Source organism: Scyliorhinus torazame, chromosome 4 (genome assembly GCF_047496885.1).
Source record: "Scyliorhinus torazame isolate Kashiwa2021f chromosome 4, sScyTor2.1, whole genome shotgun sequence".
In the NCBI taxonomy this organism is placed as follows: domain Eukaryota; kingdom Metazoa; phylum Chordata; class Chondrichthyes; order Carcharhiniformes; family Scyliorhinidae; genus Scyliorhinus; species Scyliorhinus torazame.
In genome coordinates this window covers 105,199,921-105,223,587 of record NC_092710.1, presented here as the reverse complement: position 1 = coordinate 105,223,587, position 23,667 = coordinate 105,199,921, and positions in this window count along the sequence as shown.

Genomic DNA, 23,667 nt, shown 5'->3' with positions numbered 1-23,667 from the left:
AGCAAGTACCTCATACCTGTTGGACAAGGTCAAGGGCTGAGGCTCCTCAACTCCGAAACTCAGGATCCCCCTACCTGCCTCCCTTGCAGTCACACCACTCTGTCCCTGACCACTGTCCGAATTAACAGTACTTATTCTACCGGGTGTGACTGCCTCCTGAAACAAAGCGTCCAGGTAATTTTCCCCCTCCCTGATGTGCTGCAGTGTGTGCAGCTCGGTCTCCAGCTCATCAATTCTGAGCCGAAGTTCCTCGAGCAGCCAACACTTGCTGCAGATGTGGTCACTGACGGTCTCAATGGGATCCACCAGTTCCATCATCATACAGCAACAGCACATCACCTGTCCAGCCATATTCAATTAGTTAATTAATTTAAATAATAATTTAAAATTTTTTTTATAAATATATCCTCATGGATAAACCCGAACACCAACAAAAACACAGCCCTCTCTCGCCACTCACCCGAACTCAGTCACTCACCTAAACTCAGATGCACTCTGTTCCAATCAGCACTCCGTGTCTAAAGGCACTCCTGCCACACCTTTTGTGCACTCACCTCTCCCAGTTGCAGTCCGTGTTACCCCAGGGTGATTAACACGACATGGTACCAGTAGTCTACTTTCTCTAAGTGGTTTACCTCGAGTGATTCCGTGACGACCAGCAAGTGCCTTCCAGCAGCATGGAGAAGATCCAGGCCCCTCCACAGCTACGGATCTCCGGCAATCTCGGCACCAACTGGTGGGTCTTCAAGCAAAGGTTCCTTCTCCACATTGAGGCCTCAGGCCTCGAGGATGCGTCCGATGCCAGAAAAATCACGCTGCTCCTATCAACTGCGGGGGACCAAGCCATCCAGATTTTCAACTCGCTTAATTTTACCGACGGCCAGGACAAGACCAAATTCAAGACTGTTTTGGAGAAGTTCGACAGTCACTGTGAAGTTGAAACAAACGAGAACTTTGAGCGCCATACCTTCCAGCAATGCCGTCAGAATAAGGATGAACCTTGCCAATCCTTTCTAACTCATCTCCATATATTAGCGCAGTTCTGCAATTATGGTGACACCGCTGATTCCATCATCAGGGATCAGATCGTGTTTGGGGTGCACTCCGATTCCTTGCGGGAGCAACTCCTCAAAGTTAAGCACATGACCCTGCCAGTCGCAATCGAGACGTGTAAAGTGCATGAGCATGCGAGAAATCAGTACTCCCGTCTCAAATCGGCAGAATACGAAAAATTTGCCTCCCACGAGGCAGAGAGTGGACAGGCCATCGCCCGGATGCAGCGCCTCAGTATCGATGAAAGCGGCCATTTTGCACCCTTTTCCCGGGGCCCCACGCATGCGCAACACGAACGGGAGAACGAAGCGGCCGAAAACCAAACTGCGCAGGTGCGAGCGTCGGCTGACCGCACTGCGCATGTGCGATGACGCACGGAGCGTAACAACGTCAATGTCATGACGTGCCCGAACTGTGGCACCGCCCACTTAAAGCGGCAATGCCCTGCAAAAGGCAGGCGATGTTTAAATTGCGGGAAGCCTGGACATTATGCAGCCTTGTGCAGGTCTGCACCACCAGTCAAGGGCCAGCGATCCCAATTCCAACGCAAGCGCGTTCGATGTGTACAGCAAGGTTTACTGGATTCTGATCCCGGTAGCACAATGGGTCCAGAGGAAGACTGCCTGGAGTCCCCTTATTATGTGGGCATCATCACTACATGTGAGTACGCCTCCTCAAATTCAGCAGGACGTCTACCTATCCTCAATGTGGATTCCGCGGACGAATGGCGTGCTGTCATACACAAAAATCAATGCAGCATCCAGTTCAAGCTGGACACTGGTGCTTCTGCCAATCTCATCTCTCAAACTGATTTTGACCGCATTAAAAAGCAACCCAAAAATCTTCTGCCAGCCTGCCAGCTCCTCGATTATAATGGCAATGCCATAACTGCACTAGGATCTTGTCATCTATTCGTCTCCAACAAGACCATCAATGCCACGCTGCGATTCAAAACCGTCAAGCCTGACAAGGCATCCCTGCTTGGTGCCCATGCATGCCAGCTACTCAACCTCGTACAGCGAGTCCATGTCATGTCCTCTTCCAATGTGGATCTTCAGGCTGACATTGATGACATCCTGACGCAATACCCGGTTGTGTTTAGTGGAATGGGTACTCTGCCATACTGCTACAAGATCCTACTCAGACCTGATACCACGCCTGTAATCCATGCACCACGCCGGGTGCCGGCTCCTCTGAAGGAACGTTTAAAGTCACAGCTGCAGGAGCTCCAAGACCAGGGCATCATCTCCAAAGTGACGGAACTGACTGACTGGGTCAGCTCGATGGTCTGTGTGAAGCCCTCAGGAGAGTTGCGGGTATGCATAGATCCCAAAGATCTTAACCAGAACATAGTGCGGGAACACTACCCGATCCTGAAGCGGGAGGAACTGACCTGTGAGATGGCACACACCAAATTCTTCACAAAGCTAGATGCATCGCGTGGTTTCTGGCAGATACAGCCAGACAAGTCCAGCAGGACGTTCTGCACGTTCAACACACCATTTGGCAGGTACTAACTGTATGCCGTTCGGCATTGTCTCAGCCTCTGAAATCTTCCACAGGATCATGGAGCAGATGATGGAGGGCATTGAGGGTGTGCGTGTCTACGTAGAGTATGCAATCATATGGTCCACGACCCCCCGAGGAACACATATCTAATTTCAAACATGTCTTTCGACGTGTCCATGCAAACGGTCTCAAGTTGAACAAGGCCAAGTGCTCGTTTGGCATGTCATCCATCAAGTTCTTGGGCGACCAGATATCCCAGCAGGGTGTGCGACCAGATTTGGACAAGGTCAAGGCCATTAATGCCATGAAGACCCCGGAAGACAAAAAGGCGGTACTACACTTCCTCGGAATGGTGAACTTCTTTTGAAAATTCATTCTCAACATGGCCTCACACACCATGGCTCTCAGGCATCTGGTGAAGAAGTCCACTGCATTCCAGTGGCTACCCACACATCAAGCAGAGTGGCTCGAGCTCAAAGCAAAGCTCACCACTGCTCCGGTACTAGCGTTTTTTGACCCCGACAGGGAAACAAAAATCTCCACGGACGCAAGCCAGGACGGCATTGGTGCGGTGCTCCTCCAGAGGGATGACTCCTTGTCCTGGGCTCCAGTTGCTTATGCGTCAAGGGCCATGACTCCTACTGATAGAGGTATGCCCAGATAGAAAAAGAGTGCCTGGGCCTCCTAACCGGCATTGTAAAGTTCCATGACTACGTCTACGGTCTACCAACATTCACAGTGGAGACTGACCACAGACCTTTGGTCCATATGATTCATAAGGACTTGAATGACATGACGCCCAGGCTTCAGCGCTTTCTCTTTCGACTCCGAAGGTACGATTTTGAGTTACTATACACACCAGGCAAGGAGCTGTTAATTGCGGATGCCCCGTCCCGCTCCATCACCTCGCCCTGTGAACAGGTTGACTTCATCCGCCAGATTGAGGCACAGGGGCAGCTGTGTGTCAGCAACCTCCCGGCCTCAGATGAAAGAGCGATCAGCATTCATGAAGAGACTGCCAAAGACCCTCTTCTGCAGCGGGTAATGCACCACCTTGCAAATAGCTGGCAAAAAGGGCAATGCCCTCAGTTCTTTAATGTGAAGGATGACCTGACAGTCGTCGAGGGGATCCTCCTCAAGCTAGATCGTATCATTATTCCTCGCAGCCTGCAGAGCTTAGTGCTCAAACAAATCCACGAGGGACGCCTAGGTGTCAAAAAGTGTAGGTGCAGGGCCCGGAGGCTGGCTATTGGCCTGGAATCAGCCAGGACATATCCAACATGGTCCTCAATTGTGCGACCTTACAGCGTTTCCAGCCTGCTCAACCAACTGAAACACTCCAGTAACACGAGATTGTGACCTCTCCATGGTCCAAAGTGGGAATCGACCTTTTTCACGCCAATGGGCGTTACTATGTGCTCATCATAGATGACTTCTCAAATTACCCGGAAGTTGTGAAGCTGTCAGACCTCACGTCAAGGACCGTCATCAAGGCCTGCAAGGAGACATTTGCCAGGCATGGTATTCCACTCACTGTCATGAGTGACAATGGTCCCTGATTCCACAGCCAAGAGTGGTCCAATTTCGCCAAGTTATACCAATTCAACCACATTACCTCAAGTCCACACTACCGGCAGTGCAACGGGAAGGTTGAGAAAGGGGTCCATATAGTAAAGCAACTGCTCTGCAAGGCTGCGGACTCTGCCTCTGACTTCAACCGTGTGCTGTTGGCGTACAGGGCAACCCTTCTGTCCACCGGTATGTCTCCGGCTCAACTCCCCATGAATAGAGACCTACGGACGACTGTTCCAGTCATTCATCTATCAGAACTGGATCACCTCCCAGTGCTGCAAAAGGTGCAGCAACTCAGGAACCGGCAAAAGCTGACATACGATGCTCATGCTACTGATCTGCCTGAACTATTTCCGGAAGATGCTGTTTGGATCAAGCTACCTGATTGAGGCTGGTCAGCTCCAGCTGTTGTTGTTTGACAGGCTGCTCCCAGATCATTTGTAGTTCGTATGGCTGATGGCTCCATTGTCAGGCGCAACAGAAGGGCAGTGCGCAAACTTGCCTGACTACCACCAAATCTTACTTTTCCAGATGTTGTTATGCCTCCTCCGGACACCTCGCACCACGAGGCCACCAATCTTTCAGCAATCCCACCTGTCAAGGCGCCTTCGTCCCCACCTCCACCGCTCAGGCGGTCGACAAGGATCCGACGCCAGCCCCAAAGATTGGACTTATAGACATTTATCTTGTAAGTTTTGTTCTGTATCTGCACGCTAGACACCTCTCATGTATATATTCATCCACTCGCCATTTAATGTAAATAGTCATACATGGAAATACAGTCGCATGTGCTCCAAGCAACCAACATTTTTTTTTTAAAAGGGAGGATGTCATGATATGCACTCATGAACATAATGAGATACAGACAGGCAGTGACAGACACTCAGTACAGCCAGTCAACACACAGGACAGAACACAACACTAGAGGGTGGGCTCCCACTATAAAACACACGAGTCATCAGCACTCTGCCTCTTTCCACTGGTGACAACTGTAGTGACAGTCAGGGTGTATATATCAGTCAGAGCTAGTCTGGTCTAGTTAGTTACAGTATGCACGCTTAGAGTAGTAGAGTGTCAAACCCACAGCGAACTGTGTGCACTGCTTAACAAGTTCAATAAAGTGTATTGAACCAACATCACAGTTTGGAGTCTACTTTCAAGTACAACTGCATCCAGTTGCAGTCCGTGTTACCCCAGGGTGATTAACACGACAAGGTAAACACATAAGTTCCCCATATTTTCATCGTGCAATGACTAGATTCGGTATCCATGTCAAGGAATCGATTCACTCAATAATACCGTCTGTTTCTAGTTGTTCCAGCTTTGGCATGGACTGCAAATGGCAACAGTCTCAAATATTGTGACACTCGTGAAATTGACCTGTTGACATGAGGAGAATGACAGTACCCCCTTATTTTCTCAAACCCAGTAAGTAAGAAAGGATACTGGCGTGTATCGTCTGCGCCATTAATCACATTAATGTGTGCCCCAGTGGGGTCTTCAAGTTTGAACCCAAGTCCATCAAAATAGTTTGTCCCCACTGGCCTTCTGCCTTTAGCTACATAGAAAGTGTCCGTGTCTAAGGTGACTTTTTGGCAGTGGATTTGAATTGTGATCATTCCTGAAACTAGTATATTTATCATAACTTGAAGAATGTCTGTTGCAGGAGTGAGGGTGAATTGCAAAAATACTGATGGCCGAGTTTGTGGTTCAATATAAATACTTCTGCACCGTTGGTAAGAAGTGATATTGAGATACTTGCGATCTCAACTAAGTGTGCCTTAAAGTGACCCGGTGTTTAACCTTTTGTGACGGTATATACATGTCTTACTTCATTTTCAGGAAGAGAGTCTTCCACATGTCAAGCCAATGACGTTTTCTTATTCGATGACTTGTGTATCTTTGCAAACTAGTACCAATGAAAGCATGAGTTGCGCTTTTCCCCTTGAACAGATGGGATGTTGAGACTTATTGAGCATTTCCACAATTTGGGCAGTTTTGAACGTATTTGTCCATGATGGGGCAAGTGTCGATGAAATTGCTAAAATCGCCTTCTCCATGACCCTTGCACTTGAGCATTGGCCAAACTGTGTCTGAAACCCAGAGTCCAAGGATGTATTGCTGTGTAGCCTCCATGAACCTAACATGTCAGATTTGATTTGGACTGTCAAGGTTGTGACTTTTTCCAGGATTAAGTTCTTGTCGTCCATAAGGAGATGTTCCCTATTTCACGGAATTGAAGCATTTTCAATTAATTGATCACAAATTAGCTCATTGATTAGTGTACTGAATTTACTGTCGACGACAAATTATGCAATGCTGCCACATATTGTTTCATAGCCTCGTCATTTCCCTACGATCTCTGACAGAATTAATATCATGCAAACATCACACTTTTCTTTAGCCTGAAGAATTTTCGAGAGCACGCGCCGCTAAATAAAACATAGATGAATCTTCTGTGAGCTGCTCAAGTATTCGTTGGCCTTCTGCTCTGAGACAATGTACAAACAGAGCCTTCCTACCGATTAGTTAGATCTGGACTGTCCATCCCTGCCTGAATAATGATCCTTCACTCCTACTGACCACGTGTCCATTCTCCTGCTGAATCTCCATCCGATGATACTGGCCCATCCGGAGTCTCCCCCCCCCCCACCCCCCGAAGAGACTACCTCAGAGGAGAGCTGCCAGGTTGCCACCGTCGAGGCGTTACAGATGTCATCTCCACCCTCTGCCAGAAACACACACCTCGGTGGGTGAAAGTAGTGGACAGGCTTCTGGGGCACAATCTGGTGAGCACCACACAGTTGCTGATGCACATAGAGTCATAGTCATACATGTTTACAGCGTGGAAACAGGCCCTTCCACCCAGCTTGTCCACGCCCCCCGGTTTCTAAGCTAGTCCCACTTGCCCGCATTTGGCCCATATCCCTCTATGCCCTCCCTGCCCATGTAACTGTCTAACGGCATTTCAAAAGACAAAACCGCACCCACCTCTACCACTGCGTCTGGTAGCTGGTTCCAGATGCTCACCACCCACTGTGTGAAGAAATTTCCCCTCTGATCTCTTTTGGATCTCTCCCTCTCACCTTAAACCTATGCCCTCTCGTTCGTGACTCCTCTGCCTTTGGGAAAAGATGTCAACTATCTACTTTATCTATGCTCCTCATTATTTTATAGACCTCTATAAGATCACCCCTAAGCCTCCTATGCTCCAGGGAAAAAAGTCCCAGCCTATCCAGCCTCTCCTTATAACTCAGACCATCAAGTCCTGGTAGCATCCTCATAAATCTCTTCTGCATTCTTTCTAGTTTAACAATATCCTTCCTATAATAGGGTAACCAAAACTGAACACAGTATTCCATGTGCGGTCTTACTAATGTCTTGTACGATTCAACAAGGTGACCCAATTCCTGTATTTAATATTCTGACCAATAAAACTTAGCATGCTGGATGCCTTCTTCATCACCCTGTCCACCTGAGACTCCATCTTCAAGGAGCTTTGAACCTGTACCCCTAGATCTCTTTGTTCTGTAACTCTCCCCAACTCCCTACTATTAACTGAGTAGGTCCTGCCCTGATTTGATCTACCCAAATGCATCACCTCACATTTATCAAAATTAATCTTCATTTGCCATTCATCGGCCCACTGGCCCAATTGATCAAGATCCTGTTGCAATCTTATATAACCTTCTTCACTAACCACTATGCCACCAATCTTGGTGTCATCTGCAAACTTACTAACCATGCTTCCTACAATTTCATCCAAATAATTAAAATATATATCACAAACAGTGGACCCAGCACAGATCCCTGAGGCACACCATTGGTCACAGATCTCCAGTTTGAAAATCAACCCTCCACAACCACCCTTTGGCTTTGGTCGCCAAGCCAATTTTGTATCCAATTGGCAACCTCGCCCTCGATTCCGTGAGATTTAACCTTTTGCAACAACCTACCATACGGTACCTTGTCAAAGGCCTTGGTAAACCACGAGGAGAAGCATCATATGTGAGCACGATCTGTTTCCCAGGGTTGAAGGGAATAACTAAGATAAGATTGAAGCAGGGAGGTTGTTTCCACTGGCGGGTGAAACTAGAACTAGGGGGGGCATAGCCTCAAAATCAGGGGAAATAGATTTAGGGCTGAGTTTAGGAGGAACTTCTTCACCCAAAGGGTTGTGAATCTGTGCAGTTCCCTGCCCAGTGAAGCAGTTGAGGCTGCCTCATTGAATTTTTTTCAGGCAAAGATAGATTTTTAAACAGTAAAGGAATTAAGGGTTATGGTAAGCGGGTGAGTAAGTGGAGCTGAGTTCAAAAAAAGATCAGCCATGATCTTATTGCATGGCGGAGCAGGCTCGAGGGGCCAGGTGGCCTACTCCTGCTCCTCGTTCTTATCGGCCTGTATTCCCTGGAAGGTGCGATTTACAGAGAAGTTACAATGTAGAAGCTGGCCATTTGGCCCAACTATTCCCTTCTGGCATTTACTTTCCAGGCAAGTAAATAGTTTGAATCACATTACCTGCCTCGTTTCCAGATCCCTTTATCCACTTTGCCTTCATGGACCTATCTAATTATGAATGATCCCAAGTAAAGATGTTTCTTTTATTCTTTGTTCTAATTTCTTCCCTGAACTCCTCTGCCTTTCTCTCTTTTAAAGACCTTTTTCATGATGCATATGTTTTTCCAAATATCTCTGTCATGGGTTCAATGTTGATTTATCTCTGGTTTTTCTATCTTTTTCTGGGTTAACCATGTTTTTGCTGAGAGGAATGTAACTACATGGCATCCTACTTACCAGAGGTGGGATTCTTCGACCCTCCGCTGGGTCGAAGAATCGCAGGGGGGCGGCGTGAATCCCGCCCCCGCCGGCTGCCAAATTCTCCGGCGCCGGATATTTGGCGGGGCGGGAATCGAGCCACGCCCCCCTGACGATTCTCCGGCCCGCGATGGGCCGAGTGGCCACCTATTTTCGGCCAGTCCCACCGGCGTAAATTAGAGTAGGTCCTTACCAGCGGGGCATGGCTCCGCGGGCGGCCTCCAGGGTCCGAGGAGGGGGGGGGGCCTAGGGGGATCTGGCCCCAGGAGGTGCCCCCACGGTGGCCTGGCCCGCGATCAGGGCCCACTGATCCGCGGGTGGGCCTGTGCCGTGGGGTCACTCTATTCCTCCGCACCGGCGGCTGTAGCAGTCCACCATGGCTGGTGCTGAGACGAATCCCTCTGCGCATGTGCTGGGATAATGCCAGCACACGCTGGCGCTCCCGCACATGCACCAACTCGTGCCGGCGCTTCGTCGCCGCCTGGCGCTAAAGCCAAACCCCTTCCCCGCCGGCCGGCGTGGCGCAAACCACTCTGGCACCAGCCTAGCCCTTGAAGCTGTGGAGGATTTCGCATCTCTGGGGCGGCCCGGCGTCGGAGTGGTTCACGCCACTCCTCAGCGCCGGGAACCCCCGCCCCGCCGGGTAGGAGAGAATCCTGCCCCAGATTCTAATTTTTGACCCCTTACCTACTGGAGACAATCTGTTTCATTCTACACTGTCGTAGCCACTTTTAATGTTAAAAACGCCTATCAATTTCTACTTTAATACACATTGGCCTGGAACTTCTTGCATTATTTGCGACTTAAGTCGCTGGTGCAGAAGTCGTGGCCAGAAATGCGGGTGTTCAGGCATATGTGTTTAAACACCCGGATGTTTTTTTTTGTTTGCGCTGCTTAATGAAAAACCTAGCTACAGCGCTAATGTAGCCGGATTTTGGTGAGTTTTTACACTTTTTTATTTACACTTTTTATTTTTATATCATCAGCCGGTCCACCCACAATGCTCCGCCTCTGAGGGCGCAGGCCACGTGTGGTCACAGCGGTCGGGAGCCTTGCGTGCCGGCGTGGAGAGAGAAGGCGTGCGGACAATGTCCAGCGCCGCCATACTCGTTTGAGATCCATACCGTTTCCCGAGCGCGTCTGCCAGGGCTGGGGGGTGTTGTGGGGGTGGCCAGGAGGTAGGTTGTTGGGTCGGGGTGGGTGGGTACACGGTCTAGCATGGCCAGCGCGACCGGTGTGTCTGTGGGGGGTGTAGGCGTACGCGGCTGCAGCTTGTCAGCCCTGCACATGTGCAGTACGGGACCCAGCGATTGTCCGAGCATTTTCCGCGCGTTCTGCAGATGTTTCATGTTGTGCCGGTGCTCGCACCTCATCAGTAGCGGAATCGGTGAGGGTTTCAAGCCGATTTTCCCATCGTGAAATGTCACGGATCCTCTATTGGCTTTGGCACTTAACCTCAGGAATGGAGAGTCCAGCCTAGATTTCTTTTAAACTTTTGTTTGTCATGAGGATGTTAATTCCATTAAAGGGGGATTTTGCTGTATTAAGTGAATTTGAAGTCACAGAAGGTGAAATAATGATTTTTATAAACTTTGATTTGTCATGAGGATGTCAAATCCATTAAAGGAACTATAATGGATAGACTGCGGTGATCACTTGCTAATGGGTATGACTGTCCACCTAGGATACTCAGTGTTACTGGTCATTGGTTCTGTGGGTCCTTGCGTGGCTGATGATTCCGATCCTAGAGCCACATCTTCAATCACTCATTTGGCAGGAGTTTCCAAAAGGTTGCATCGGTCCTTGGACTGTAGGTCGCGGGTGTTCCTTTCTCAGGTTCCTTTTCCAGGCCTCCACTTGCTATCGGGTGTTCCCGAAGAATTGTGCCCTTCAAGCAGGAGGTTCCTCCAAGTAAGCCTCTTCTGAGCAAAGGTCTCCCAGTATTGACATCAATATTCCATTTCTTGAGGGAAGCCAGCACGGTGTCTTTGAAGAGCTTCCTTTGTCCTCCTCTTGTTCGGGATGCTTTCTTGATCTGGGTGAAGAAGATTTGATTTGGCAGTCAGGACACTGACATCCAAAGCATATGGGCGGCCCGGCAGAGTTGATTTTGGATGATCATGGCCTTGATACTGGTGCTATTGACTCCTTCGCTAAAGTACGTTTGGATTTTGCAATGTATTTTAAGCTGAGTTGTTTCCGAGTCTCCCTGATGTAATGTTCATCCTTGGAAGCCTCAGTGATTACTTCAAATGATTTAACAAAGTTTAATGCCTTAGATAACATATGCAAGCATCCTGTAAGCTAATGTGATCTATCTGTCTGACAGGTATTGCAGCAAATCAATCACCCACCCCTAAGAATGTACTGCCAAAAGAGATTCCAAAATGATGTCAGAGGAGATGTGTGCCAGGACACTGCGCTTCTGCAGCTGTTGTTTTCAGGTGTTGAGCTTGTCAATTAACAATTGATATGTCAAAACATTCCCCTCTTCCCTCCCTCTTCCCCCTTCCCTCTCTCCCATTACAAATAGGCAAAAATGTTGTGTTTAAGTGAGAAAATCTATTTTATTGCAAGAAATTTATAAAAGTTGAGGTAGTTTTATGTCATTGTTCAGCTGATAAAGTTAAATGTTAAGTTCAATATTAACTGGCTTCAAAGTTTTATATATATAAATTATTCTTGTTAATAAATGTTTTACATTAAACTTTACAAGTTTCTTCAAATGTCTTTCTGAAACATCAGAATACAACATTTAATTATGAGATAATTATAAAGGAATAAGATAATTTCAATAAAGGCAGAAACATATTTAACACGGGTAACATGGTGTCACGCTAGTTAGCACTGCTGCCTCCAGGGACCCATGTTCAATTCGGACCTCGGGTGACTGTGTGGCGTTTGAACATTCTCCCCGTGACTGCATGGGTTTACTAGAACCATAAAAGTCCTCCAGAAGGAGGCAATTCAGCCCATCAAGTTTGCACCGAACCTCTGAAAGAGTAATCTCCCTGGGTCCACTCCCCCGCCCTATCTTCGGAAGCTAACCGTACATCCTTGCACATCCATGGACACTAAGGGGCAACTTAGCATGGCCAATCCACTTTTTATTTCCAATTATGGGGGAATTTAGCATGGCTAATCCATCTAACCTGCACATCTTTGGGTTGTGGGGGACCCACGCAGACATGAGGAGAATTTGCAAACTCCACACAGAGGGTGAATCGGGGCCGGGAGCGAACCCGGGGCCTCAGTGCTGTAGGCAGCAGTGCTAACCACTGTGCCGCCCCAGCATGGCCATTCCACTCAACCTACACATCTTTGGACTGTGGGAGGAAACCAGAGCACCCGGAGGAAACCCACGCAGACACGGGGAGAACGTACAAAGTCCAAACAGACAGTCACCCAAGGCTGGAATTGAACATGGCGCAGTGAATCAGCAGTACTAAGCACTGTACCACCGTGCCATCATCGTTTCCTCGGGGTGCTTCGGTTTCCTCCCACAGTCCAAAAACATGGTTAAGTGGATTTGCCTTGCTCAATTGACCCTTGGTGTCCAAAGGTTAGATGGGGTCACGAGGGTAGGGTGGGGGTATGGGCCTGGGTAGAGTGCTCTTTTGGAGTGTGAGTGCAGAGCTGATGGGCCGAATGGCTTTCTTCTGCACTCCAGTGATTCTATAAACACAAATGAAAAAAAAATCAGATGTTACAAGGACAGTGACAGCAAAAAGCCTTGGGGCACTTTAATAATCTTATGACCATAATCAAAATTAAAACATAGAAACATTTTTAAGCATGCTGGATGTAAAGTTATATAATAATAGTGCAGATGTAAATAGTTTCACATATTTAAAACAAATAACCAAAGCTATGTTCACTTATAAATAATCACCTTTAATCATAAAAAAATTAAAAATTAATTTAAAAGATTTAATACCTGTTTAAAAGAGCATAAAAACCTGTTAAAATAACGTCTACATACACTTATTAAAATAGTTGCCTGCTGTTTTCTTTATAAATCTAATGTTTAAATGCCTGCCCTCAAAGGGCGTTCCCAAGCTGGCCTTGTCACGAGGGGGCGGGGCTGCGCACCTCCTGCGCCGTGTGGAGCCTGCGCAGACCTGGGCGCTGGAGGCCCCAGGCTGCTCAAGATAAAGGAAGGTTCCTCGCAGTAATGGAGAGCAGGTCACCGCACATTTCTCTTTCAAAATCAGTGACCCGTGGCTTACCGCCACTAGCCTGACGTTACGGGCCAGTTCCAATGAAAAAGCCCTATAATCTTTAAAGCATTTCTTTGCATTCATATTTTTCCATAACGAGGCAGCAACTGAGTGAAACAAAAGCAAAAATAACTGCAGGTGATGGGAATATGAAACAAAAACAGAAAGTTACGGAAATACTCAATGGGTCAGGCAGTATCTGTGGAGAGAGAAACAGGGTTCATGAAAACTAGGACGATCCCCGGTATGGAGGGATTGTCTTATGAGCAAAGGTTAAACAGGTTGGGACTCATTGGAATTTAGAGGTGATCTCATTGAAACAGATTCTTAAAGGGGCTTGACAGAGTCAAAACTGAGGATGTTTCCCTCATGGGAGTGTGCAGAACCAGACCGCAATTCAAGACTAAGATGAGGAATTTCTTCACTGAGGGTTGTGAGCCTTTGGAACTCCTTGCCACAGTGAGCTGTGGGGGCAGAGTCTTTGTCTATATTTAAGGCCGAGATAGATAGATTCTTGATCAGTAAAGGAATCAAGAGTTACAGGGAAAGGCCAGGGAAGTGGACGTGGGGAATGTCCGAGCAGCCATGATCTTATTAAATGGTGGAGCAGGCTCCAGGGGCTAAGCGGCCTCCTCCTGTTCCTGTTCCTACTTCTTATGCTCTAATGAGCAGCACAGTGGTTAGCACTGCTGCCTCACAGTGCCAGGGATCCGGGTTCAATTCAGGCCTTGGGTCACTGTCTGTGTGGAGTTTGTACGTTCTCCCCGTGTCTGCGTGGGTTTCCTTTGTGTGCTCCGGTTTCCTCCCACAGTCCAAAGATGTGCAAGTTAGGTGGATTTGCCATGCTAAGGATAGTGTGCAGGGTAGGTTATGGGGTTATGGGGATAGAGTGGGGTAGATGGGTGAGTGGACATGGGTAGGGTGCTCTTTCAAAGAGTCGTTGCAGACTCGATGGGCTGAATGTCCTCCTTTTGCACTGTAGGGATTGTATGATCTAATAACCTTTACCAGAACTAAGGAAAGATAGAGATAGAGAGGCAGTGGAAGGGGAAACGGGGAGGAAGAACACAAGGAAAGATCAGTAGGCGGGCAGGTCGCAGGAGAGATTAATGCCAATAGGTAATGAATGAAGTAAAGAAGCAAAAGGCGTGTCCAGCTGAGGTATGAACAGCTGGTTGAACTCAATGCTGAGTCCAGAAGGCATTGAAAGGTGAGATGCTGTTCCTCGAGCTTGTGTTAAACTCCATTGGAAAACTGGAGCAGGCCAATTGCAGGAAGGTCAGAGTAGGAACAAGGAGGAGAATTCAGGAAACACAGGGGCGTTTGTGAACTGAGTGGAGGTGTTATACAAAGTGGCCACCCATTCCACATTTGGTCTACCCAGTGCAGATGTGAACAGCAAGTACAGTATACTAAATTGAAAGAAGTTCATTTGATCACTGTTTCACTTGGAAGGAGTGTTTGAAGCCTTGATGGTGAGAAGGTTTTGCGTCTCCTCAGCTGACATGAAGAAGTGCCATCGTAAAGGTAGGAGGTGTTATCGGTGACTGAGGAGTCGACCAGGGTGTTGCAGAGGTAACGATCTCTTCAGAATGCTGAAAGTGGGGGGGTACAATATATTCAGTGCTGGCATCACGTTGGAGGTGGTCAAAATGTTGGAGGGTGATCTGTTGGACGTGAAAGCTGGTGGGATAGATGGTGAGGACCAGGAAAGCCATATCTGGGAGAGAAGGAAAGGGATGAGAGCAGAAGTGTGTAAAATGGATCAGATGTTGTGGAGGCCCCATCAGCCATTCTGGGACGGAATTGTCACTGGAGAAAAAGGCAAGACACATTAGAAGTGCTGGTGTGCAAGGTTGTATTGTCAAAGTGAAATACAGGTTTACTTGTACGTCTTCCATTTTAGTATACTATATTCTCTGCTCATCATATCATTTCCTCTGGTGAAGAAAAGAAATGCAGATTGGGTGACCCCTTTGTGGAACATTTTGGTCTGCAAGCTTGACCTGAGCTTCCCGTCACTTGCTGTTTTAAATCTCCCCCTTGCTCCTACTCTGGCCTTTCTGTCCTTGGCCTGCAAGCCCGAGGAACAGCACTTCATCTTTTGACTCCGCACTCTTCAGCTTTCTGGGCACAACATTGAATTCAGTAATTTTACATCATAACTATTATCACCATTTTTTTTTTTTTTAAATTGTTTTTCTCTCATTTCTTTATTCCTTCACTTTGCATTCTGATAGCTGTTGTCCAGCCATTCACACACTCACCTGGGCACATGGGCCGGGATTATCCCATCGTCGGGATTCTCTTTTCGCGTTGGCAGCGCAACCCCGCCCATGGGTTTCCCGGTGGTGTGTGGGGTGGCTTCAATGGGAAATTCCATTGACAAGCGTTGGGAAGCAAGATTCCCACTGCCAGCGAATGGCGAGAAACACATGGCTGGGGACAGGAATATCCCATCCATGTTCTATTTCTTTACTAAACCCATTACCACGCCCTTTGGCTTTTGTACCATGAAACCTTTTGGCACTTAAACTCTTCTGCCTTCCACCCTGTCTCAGAACTTCCATTTTGTCCTTCGCATCCCCTCTCCCATTCCACTTGTTTAAAACCTATGACATTTCTATTTTTCTTCAGTTCTGATGAAGGATTATCGAACTGAAACATTTGTTTCTCTCCACAGATGATGCAATAATCTGCCGAATATTTTCAGCATTTTTTGTTTTTATTTTAGAATCCTGGTTAATATGGGCTGAATCCTGTCCAATGTCTAAATAACCTGTGATACCGAGCCCAATGCTGTAAACAGCCTACCAGCTTATTAAGGTGCTATGTGGGATCACTATTATTGTAATGGTGTTGGTTACAGAATGTGTCTGTTAATTATGTCTTTGTAGTCTTCTGGATGTCCCGTATCCCTCCTGTACGCCCCACCCCCCCATTCGCCCTTCCCCAGGATAGGAGGCGACCGAGTGCTGGGAGGGGGCACAGCAAGAGTTAAAAATAAACAACGTCACAGGGGGGGGGGGGGGGGGGAGAGAGCTTGGAGGAGAACGTCTTCGCTTTTAATTCATCGACGGCAACTAACACGAGAAGGATGAAGATGCTGCAGTTGAAGCAGGTGAAGATGGTAGATCTGCAGCAAGGAGCGGCAGAGAAGAGAAGCTACTCATAGAAGGAAGAGGAAGAAAGCTCTCAACAGAAGACTTTTCCCACTTAGGGTCTTGTTAGTTTTTGGGGGTATTTCAATTTCCAAATCCATGATTTTGGGCGGCACGGTAGCACAGTGGTTAGCACTGTTGCTTCACAGCGCCAGGGTCCCAGGTTCGATTCCCAGCTTGGGTAACTGTCTGTGCGGAGTCTGCACGTGGGTTTCCTCCGGGTGCCCCGGTTTCTTCCCACAAGTCCCGAAAGACGTGCCGTTAGTTAATTTGGATATTCTGAATTCTCCCTCTGTGTTCCTGAACAGGCGCTGGAATGTGGCGACTAGGGGCTTTTCACAGTAACTTCATTGCAGTATTAATGTAAGTCTACTTGTGACAATAAAGATTATTATTTTTATTATGTTGACAGCAAGTCTTGATTAAGTACTTGTAACTCTGTATACGTACAGTACAGGATACCGGCATGGAGCTATCTCCATTTCCAAGTCTGAACGCCATTCTGGTCAACACCACACTGACTCCTTGGTCTGGATTATGTGTCTTCTTACATCACTTTGTGGGAGGTACTGCACTCAGTCCAACATCAACCCTGTATATACTAGACCATTATACAACACCTCCCCCCAAGGATATAGTTACATTTGTTTACTTCAAGTCTTCAGTCATATACGTTTACCTTATTGTTACAACCTTAATACTATTCCAACATTATAGCTATTACAGTATTAGCATTATTACAACCATCTTCCCCCTTCAAGTCCTAGACGTTAGCGGTTCAGAAGCCTAGAGGCCTTCCAATCCTTTCACATCTCGTTGGCCATTCTGTCGGGAGAGTAGTATACTCTGTTGGTTCAGTTTTAGTTGTTGGACTGGAACTTGGGTATGTTTTCATTCTTTCCTTCCATGGATTTTTTTTGTTGACCTACACCTGGTCAATTTGGCCGCTGAATTAATCCGTGATCACCGTCACTCTTGATTTGTTTCCTGTGAGCTGGATGAACATGGTATTCGCCTCCTTGGTGCTGCTCTTGCTTCTTTCTCTGTGTGGGTTGTCCGAGGCTGAGGAGGATCATTCCCATAGTGAGAAGAAGGTTCAGCGGTACAATCACTCTGTGCTTTGATGTTGATGTTCCAGCATCCTGTGTGGTTGTGGCATGCCGCTGGAAGTTGCAGATGTACCATCGAGTTAGAAATTTCTCAGACTGCTGATCGTTCTCTAGTACCACTTGCACCAGACGTACAATGATAATTTACAGGCATTAGCCTGGTCTGACCACTGGGGACTTTCTGGGACCTGCAACAATAATAGACAAAGCAGTCCCATAAAGAGAGGAGAGGCCGGAGGTGAAACCAAGTCTGAATACTCTTCAGTGTTTGAGCACTCAAGACTGCTATTCTGCTTGTCTAATGACAGTGGTCGTCTTTACATCAGAGGAGATGCAGCGCAATGTAGGTGTCCCTGCTCAGGAGAGAGAAAGGCTGGTTACGGATGACAAAGATCTGATTGTTGCCATAACTCAGTGGTTCCAGGATCATGCCGATGACTGGGAGTCGGACTCCATGTGCCGATAAAGTGGAGTGTCTATTGTTCGAAGCCAGATGCCTTTGAGCCAGGGTTCCATGTCTGACAGGACTATCACAAAGGCACCTAAATGTAATTTAAAATGTGTCAGATGATCATTTGTCAGGCCATCCACATTCCAAAGTGAAGGACCATAACCTTTGGCCTCACCTGAGAAACATGACTTTGTGTCTTCTGGGTTCTTGGTCTCGATGTCATGGATAACTTTGGGCTATCTGTGCGGTGCTGGAGTTAGACTTGCACAGTTTGGCAAAGACTTCCTGTCTGTTACAGTGTACACACTGAATTGTACTTGCAGGACACTGATGATGGTACTTCACCCTGAAACGCTGGCAAGGTTGTTCTGCCGGGCAGTTGAGGAATTATTTTCCTTGACTTAGATTGTTCCTGAATCTTTGTGACCTGATAAGGCGGACAGAGGTTTGGCTTCTGTCCCACCTTGTCTTCTCTCCCTTTAGGATCACCCTGTGTTGCTCATTTGGCTCAGACAGTCTAACTCTCTGGATTGCCTTGATCAGGGTTAGATCATCTTTTGTTTGTAGGAGGTCAGAGAGTGAATTAATTATCTGCAACACCCGCTCAGATGAGCTCAATTTTAAATCTCCATATTCACACCTCTCTGCCATCCTGTAGAGATCACTAATGAACAAATCATTTAGGCAGTCGGACTCTCAATAACTTGGCCCATTTAATATTTAGTTCTATTGCAAGTTGAAATAAATGTCAAAGGATTTTAGAACCACACCAAATTTGGCGGAGTACTCATTAATATCCTGTTGCACAATGATGTTGTCTGCAATTGGCCCTATTGAGTACAGAGGTGTGTTGATCTTCTTCTGAACTTATATTTAAGCCAGAAGTGATGTTGTACCTTAAAAACATTTTCCTCCTAAGACCCCGATTGTGTGACTAATTGGACCTTGGGGGAATCCAACTGGATTCAGAAGTGTGGAATGGTGAATCACGTTGAGCATTTTTAAAGTGTGGGAACAGCTTTACGAGCTAACAGGCTTCCAAAATGGTATCATCGTTGATTGCAGAACAATAGATGTCACATGCTTGCCAGTTTTCGCAGTCTTCACAAATGGTAGCTGCACACTTCTGGAAGAAGCATTTTCAACAATGGTTGCATGGGTCGGCCATTCACTGACCCGATTCACCCAGCAATGCAGTGCTGCGAGCAGCAAGGCATTTAAGTTAACCGCAGACTTGCTGGTTCAGGATTTGGATAGTTGCAAGGTCCGCGAGAGATGATTAAGTCAAATATGTTTTTTCCTTTCAACCCAACAGACCACATGTGGAGGCTCAAGAGTAGGGAATTTGGATTAGCGATTGGTTTAATTCAATCGGTGCTTCTTGCTGAATTAGTAAAAGGGGCTTCTCAGGACTGGCTGTAGCCTGGAAGTTAAAAAGATTTAGTTCACCTTAACAGGGTATAGACACTTGTGCCATAATTTGTCTTCCAATTGGAGATTCTATGGAGTCTTTTGCTGCAGTAAAACCAATGCCTTTGGCTTCCAGACTCTACTGGCTGGACCCTTCTCCAATGAGTTTTCTCAGCATGTGTAGCTTCAGTTGGGGGCCACTTTCAGTCCACATGTGTGTTAAAGCTTTTCTTTTTCCCAGTTTTTCAGCATTCATGTGAAGTTGAGGGTTTTTCATTCCCAGTTGTTAACACTAACATAATGGTGATGGTTATCGAACATGGGGCGAAATTCTCCGGTATTGGCGCGATGTCCGCCGACTGGCGCCCAAAACGGCACAAATCAGTCGGGCATCGCACCGCCTCAAAGGTGCGGAATGCTCCGCATCTTGGGGGGGCCGAGCCCCAACCTTAAGGGGCTAGGCCCGCGCCGGACTAATTTCCGCCCCGCCAGCTGGCGGAAAAGGCCTTTGGTGCCCCGCCAGCTGGCGCGGAAATTACATCTCCGGGCGGCGCATATGCGGGAGCGTTAGCGGCCACTGACGGCATTCCCGCGCATGCGCAGTGGAGGGAGTCTCTTCCGCCTCCGCCATGGTGGAGACCCTGGCGAAGGCGGAAGGAAAAGAGTGCCCCCACGGCACAGGCCTGCCCGCGGATCGGTGGGCCCCGTTCGCGGGCCAGGCCACCATGGGGGCACCCCCCGGAGCCAGATCGCCCCGCACCCCCCCCCAGGACCCCGGAGCCCGCCCGCGCCGCCTTGTCCCGCCGGTAAGGTAGCTGGTTTAATCTACGCCGGCGGGACAGGCATTTTAGCAGCGGGACTTCGGCCCATCCGGGCCGGAGAATCGCGAGGGGGTCCGCCAACCGGCGCGATTCCTGCGCCCGCCGAATCTCCGGTGCCGGAGAATTCGGCAACCGGCGGGGGTGGGATTCATGCCAGCCCCCGGCGATTCTCCGACCCGACGGGGGGTCGGAGAATCTCGCCCATGGTCTGTAATCGTAGTTTTCTGGATGTTAACAGTAAGTCTTTATTAGCTACTTAAAATTACATGCATATGCACTGCATAGGATACAGGCAAGGGGCTGTTTCAATGCCTAAGTCTTTACACATCTCTGGCCAAAATCTCACTGGCCCCTCGGCCTGAGTCATGTGTCTTCTTTATCCATTGTGGAGTTACTTCTGTACTCATCCCCATATTAACTCTGTCCATGTCAGACCCTTAAACCACAACCATTAACTCTTGACTTTTAGATTGTACATCACTTGAAATACTACCTCGGGTTCTACTGGCTTTATTCTCCCCCATGACCTCATTGACTGGAACTGCTGTCTTTTTTTTAAATAAACAATTTTAATGAGGTATTTTTGGCATTACAAACAGCAACAGTATAAAAAGACAATGTACAAAGAACAAGAAACATAGTGCAATCACCGACTCCCATCCCGCAAAGACCTGCCTAATTGACTCCCTATTCTACGCTAATCCCCCCCCCCCCCCAACCCCCTCCCCTGCTGACGATTAATTCTCCGCGAAGAAGTCGATGAACGGTTGCCACCTCCGGGCGAACCCGAACAGTGACCCTCTCAAGGCGAACTTAATCTTCTCTAGGCCGAGAAAGCTCGCCATATCGGTTAGCCAGATCTCCGACTTCGGGGGCTTTGATTCCCTCCAAGCGAGCAGTATCCGTCTCCGGGCTCCCAGGGAAGCAAAGGCCAGAACCACTGCCTCTTTCTCCTCCTGCATTCCCAGGTCTTCCGACACCCCAAAAACCGCCACCTCTGGACCCACTGCCACCCTTCTTTTCAATACTCTGGACATGACGTCCGCAAACCCCTGCCAATATCCCCTAAGTTTAGGACACGCCCAGAACATGTGAACATGGTTCACTGGTCCTCCCGCACATTTTACACACCTGTCCTCCACCCCAAAGAATCTACTCATCCGGGCCACTATCACGTGGGCCCGGTAGACCACCTTGAATTGGATCAAGCTGAGCCTGGTGCATGTTGTGGTCGCGTTGACTCCGCCTATAAGCCATCCTCCATCTCACCACCAAGCTCCTCCTCCCACTTACGCTTCAGTTCCTCGGTCTGCGTCTCCTCCACCCCCATGAGTTCTTTGTAGATGTCCGAGACGCTCCCCTCTCCCACCCATCCCCTAGACACTACCCTATCTGGATCCCCCTTAGTGGCAGGAGTGGGAAGGATGATACCTGCCTGCGCAGAAAGTCCCGCACCTGTAAATATCTAAATTCATCCCCCCTTGCCAACCCAAACTTCTCCTCCAGCGCCCTCAAGCTCGGGAAGCTCCCCTCTAGAAACATGTCCCCCACCTTCTCAATTCCCGCCCTTCGCCATATTCGGAACCCCCCATCCAAGCTCTCCAGGGAAAACCAGTGATTGTCACATATTGGGGACCAGACCGATGCTCCCATTGCTCCAACGTACCTCCTCCACTGACCTCAGATTCTTAGGGCCGCTACCACTACGGGGCTGGTGCAGTACCTCGCCGGCAGGAACGGCAGAGGTGCCGTTACCAACGCCCCCAGACTGGTGCCCCTACACAAAGCTGCCTCCATCCGCTCCCAAACCGACCCCGCCCCCACCACCCACTTCCTCATCATGGCTATGTTAGCCGCCCAGTAATAATGACTAAAGTTAGGCAGCGCAAGCCCACCCTCCCCCCGATTCCGCTCGAGCATCACCTTCTTCACTCGCGGGGACTTACCGACCCACACAAAGCCCGGAATGATTTTGTTAACCCTCTTAAGAACGGACCGCAGGATGAAAATTGGCAGACACTGAAATATGAACAGAAATCTCGGTAGAACCGTCATTTTGACCGTCTGCACTCTCCCAGCTAACGACAGCGGGAGCACATCCCATCTCCGAAACTCACCCCTCATCTGTTCAACCAACTTGTGTAACCGGCCCCAGTCATGCGCCACTTGTATCCTTAAGTACCTGAAACTGTCCCCAACCAACCTAAAGGGCAGCTCCCTCAGACCCTCCTGACCCCTCGCCTGGACTAGAAACATCTCACTCTGTCATATTCAGTTTATACCCTGAAAACCGGCCAAATGCCCTCAAAACCGCCATAATTTCGCCCATCCCTGCCCCGGATCCAATACGTATAAGAGCAGGTCGTCCGCGTACAGCAAGACTATGTTCCACACACCACCCTCCCCCCCCCCCCCGAACCAGCCCTTGAAGCTCTCAGAGCAATTGCCAGCGGCCCTATAGCTAATGCAAACAACAGTGGTGAGAGGGGGCACCCCTGTCTTGTCCCCCGGTACAGTCTAAAATAATCTGAGGTCGTCCTATTCGTCCTTACACTAGCCTCTGGGGCCTGGTACAACAGCCTGACCCAGTCGATAAAGCCCCTACTGAACCCAAATCGTCCCAGCACCTCCCATAGATAGTCCCACTCCACCCGGTCGAACGCCTTTTCCGCATCCATTGCCACAACTACCTCAACCTCCCTACTCTCCGGGGGTGGAACTGCTGTCTTTATTGTCCTGTGAATCCATAGGCCCAAGTACCTCTGCTATGTCACAGCGCAGAACCTATCTCCATTCAACCTATCACTGCCACCACTGTTTTTTAGCAGCAACACACAGCCAATTTGATTGAGGATTTTGAAAGGGGTAGTCAGAGCAGGAAAAGAGTAACATTTTCTGCTGGGGAGGGGGTTCTCGGCTAAGGGGATGCAATATTCAAGTTAGAACCAATTTGAGGAGAGATGCTCAGGACTGCTTCTGAACACAAAGGGTGGCGACAGTATGGAACTCCCTCACCCCAAAGAGCAGGAGGCGCTAATAATCAATTGATAATCTGAAATCGGAGAGTGGTAGATTTTGACCAACCGAAAGGAATATGGAATCTAGGCAGGTAAACGATGTGGATTAGCCTTGATCTAAATTGAATGGTGGAAGGAGCTCGAACGGCAATATGGCCCACCCGTCCCTACGATTACAATGCAGAAATATATGGCATTGTGCCCTTTCACTGCAGACTTAAATACTGCCAAAGCTAGAATCTAAAAGAGAGATTGCTGGAACCATTCAACAGCTCTGGCAGCATCTGTGGAGAAACAAAACAAAATTAATGGGGTAGTCTTTTAACGACCACAAAAAGTCTGGCCCTGCTACCTTTCCCCAGCGGCTGTGCACTCTCTGCCCTGGACCTGTGCCCTCTAAAGCAGCCCACATGCCCTCCTCCGCCCCAGTACCCTCTTCTAACCCATTCCCTGTTTACCACACCTCCATCTTCGCTCCCCTAATCCCCCCCCAACCCAAGTCGTATCCTCTTGTCCCCCAGTGTCTTCT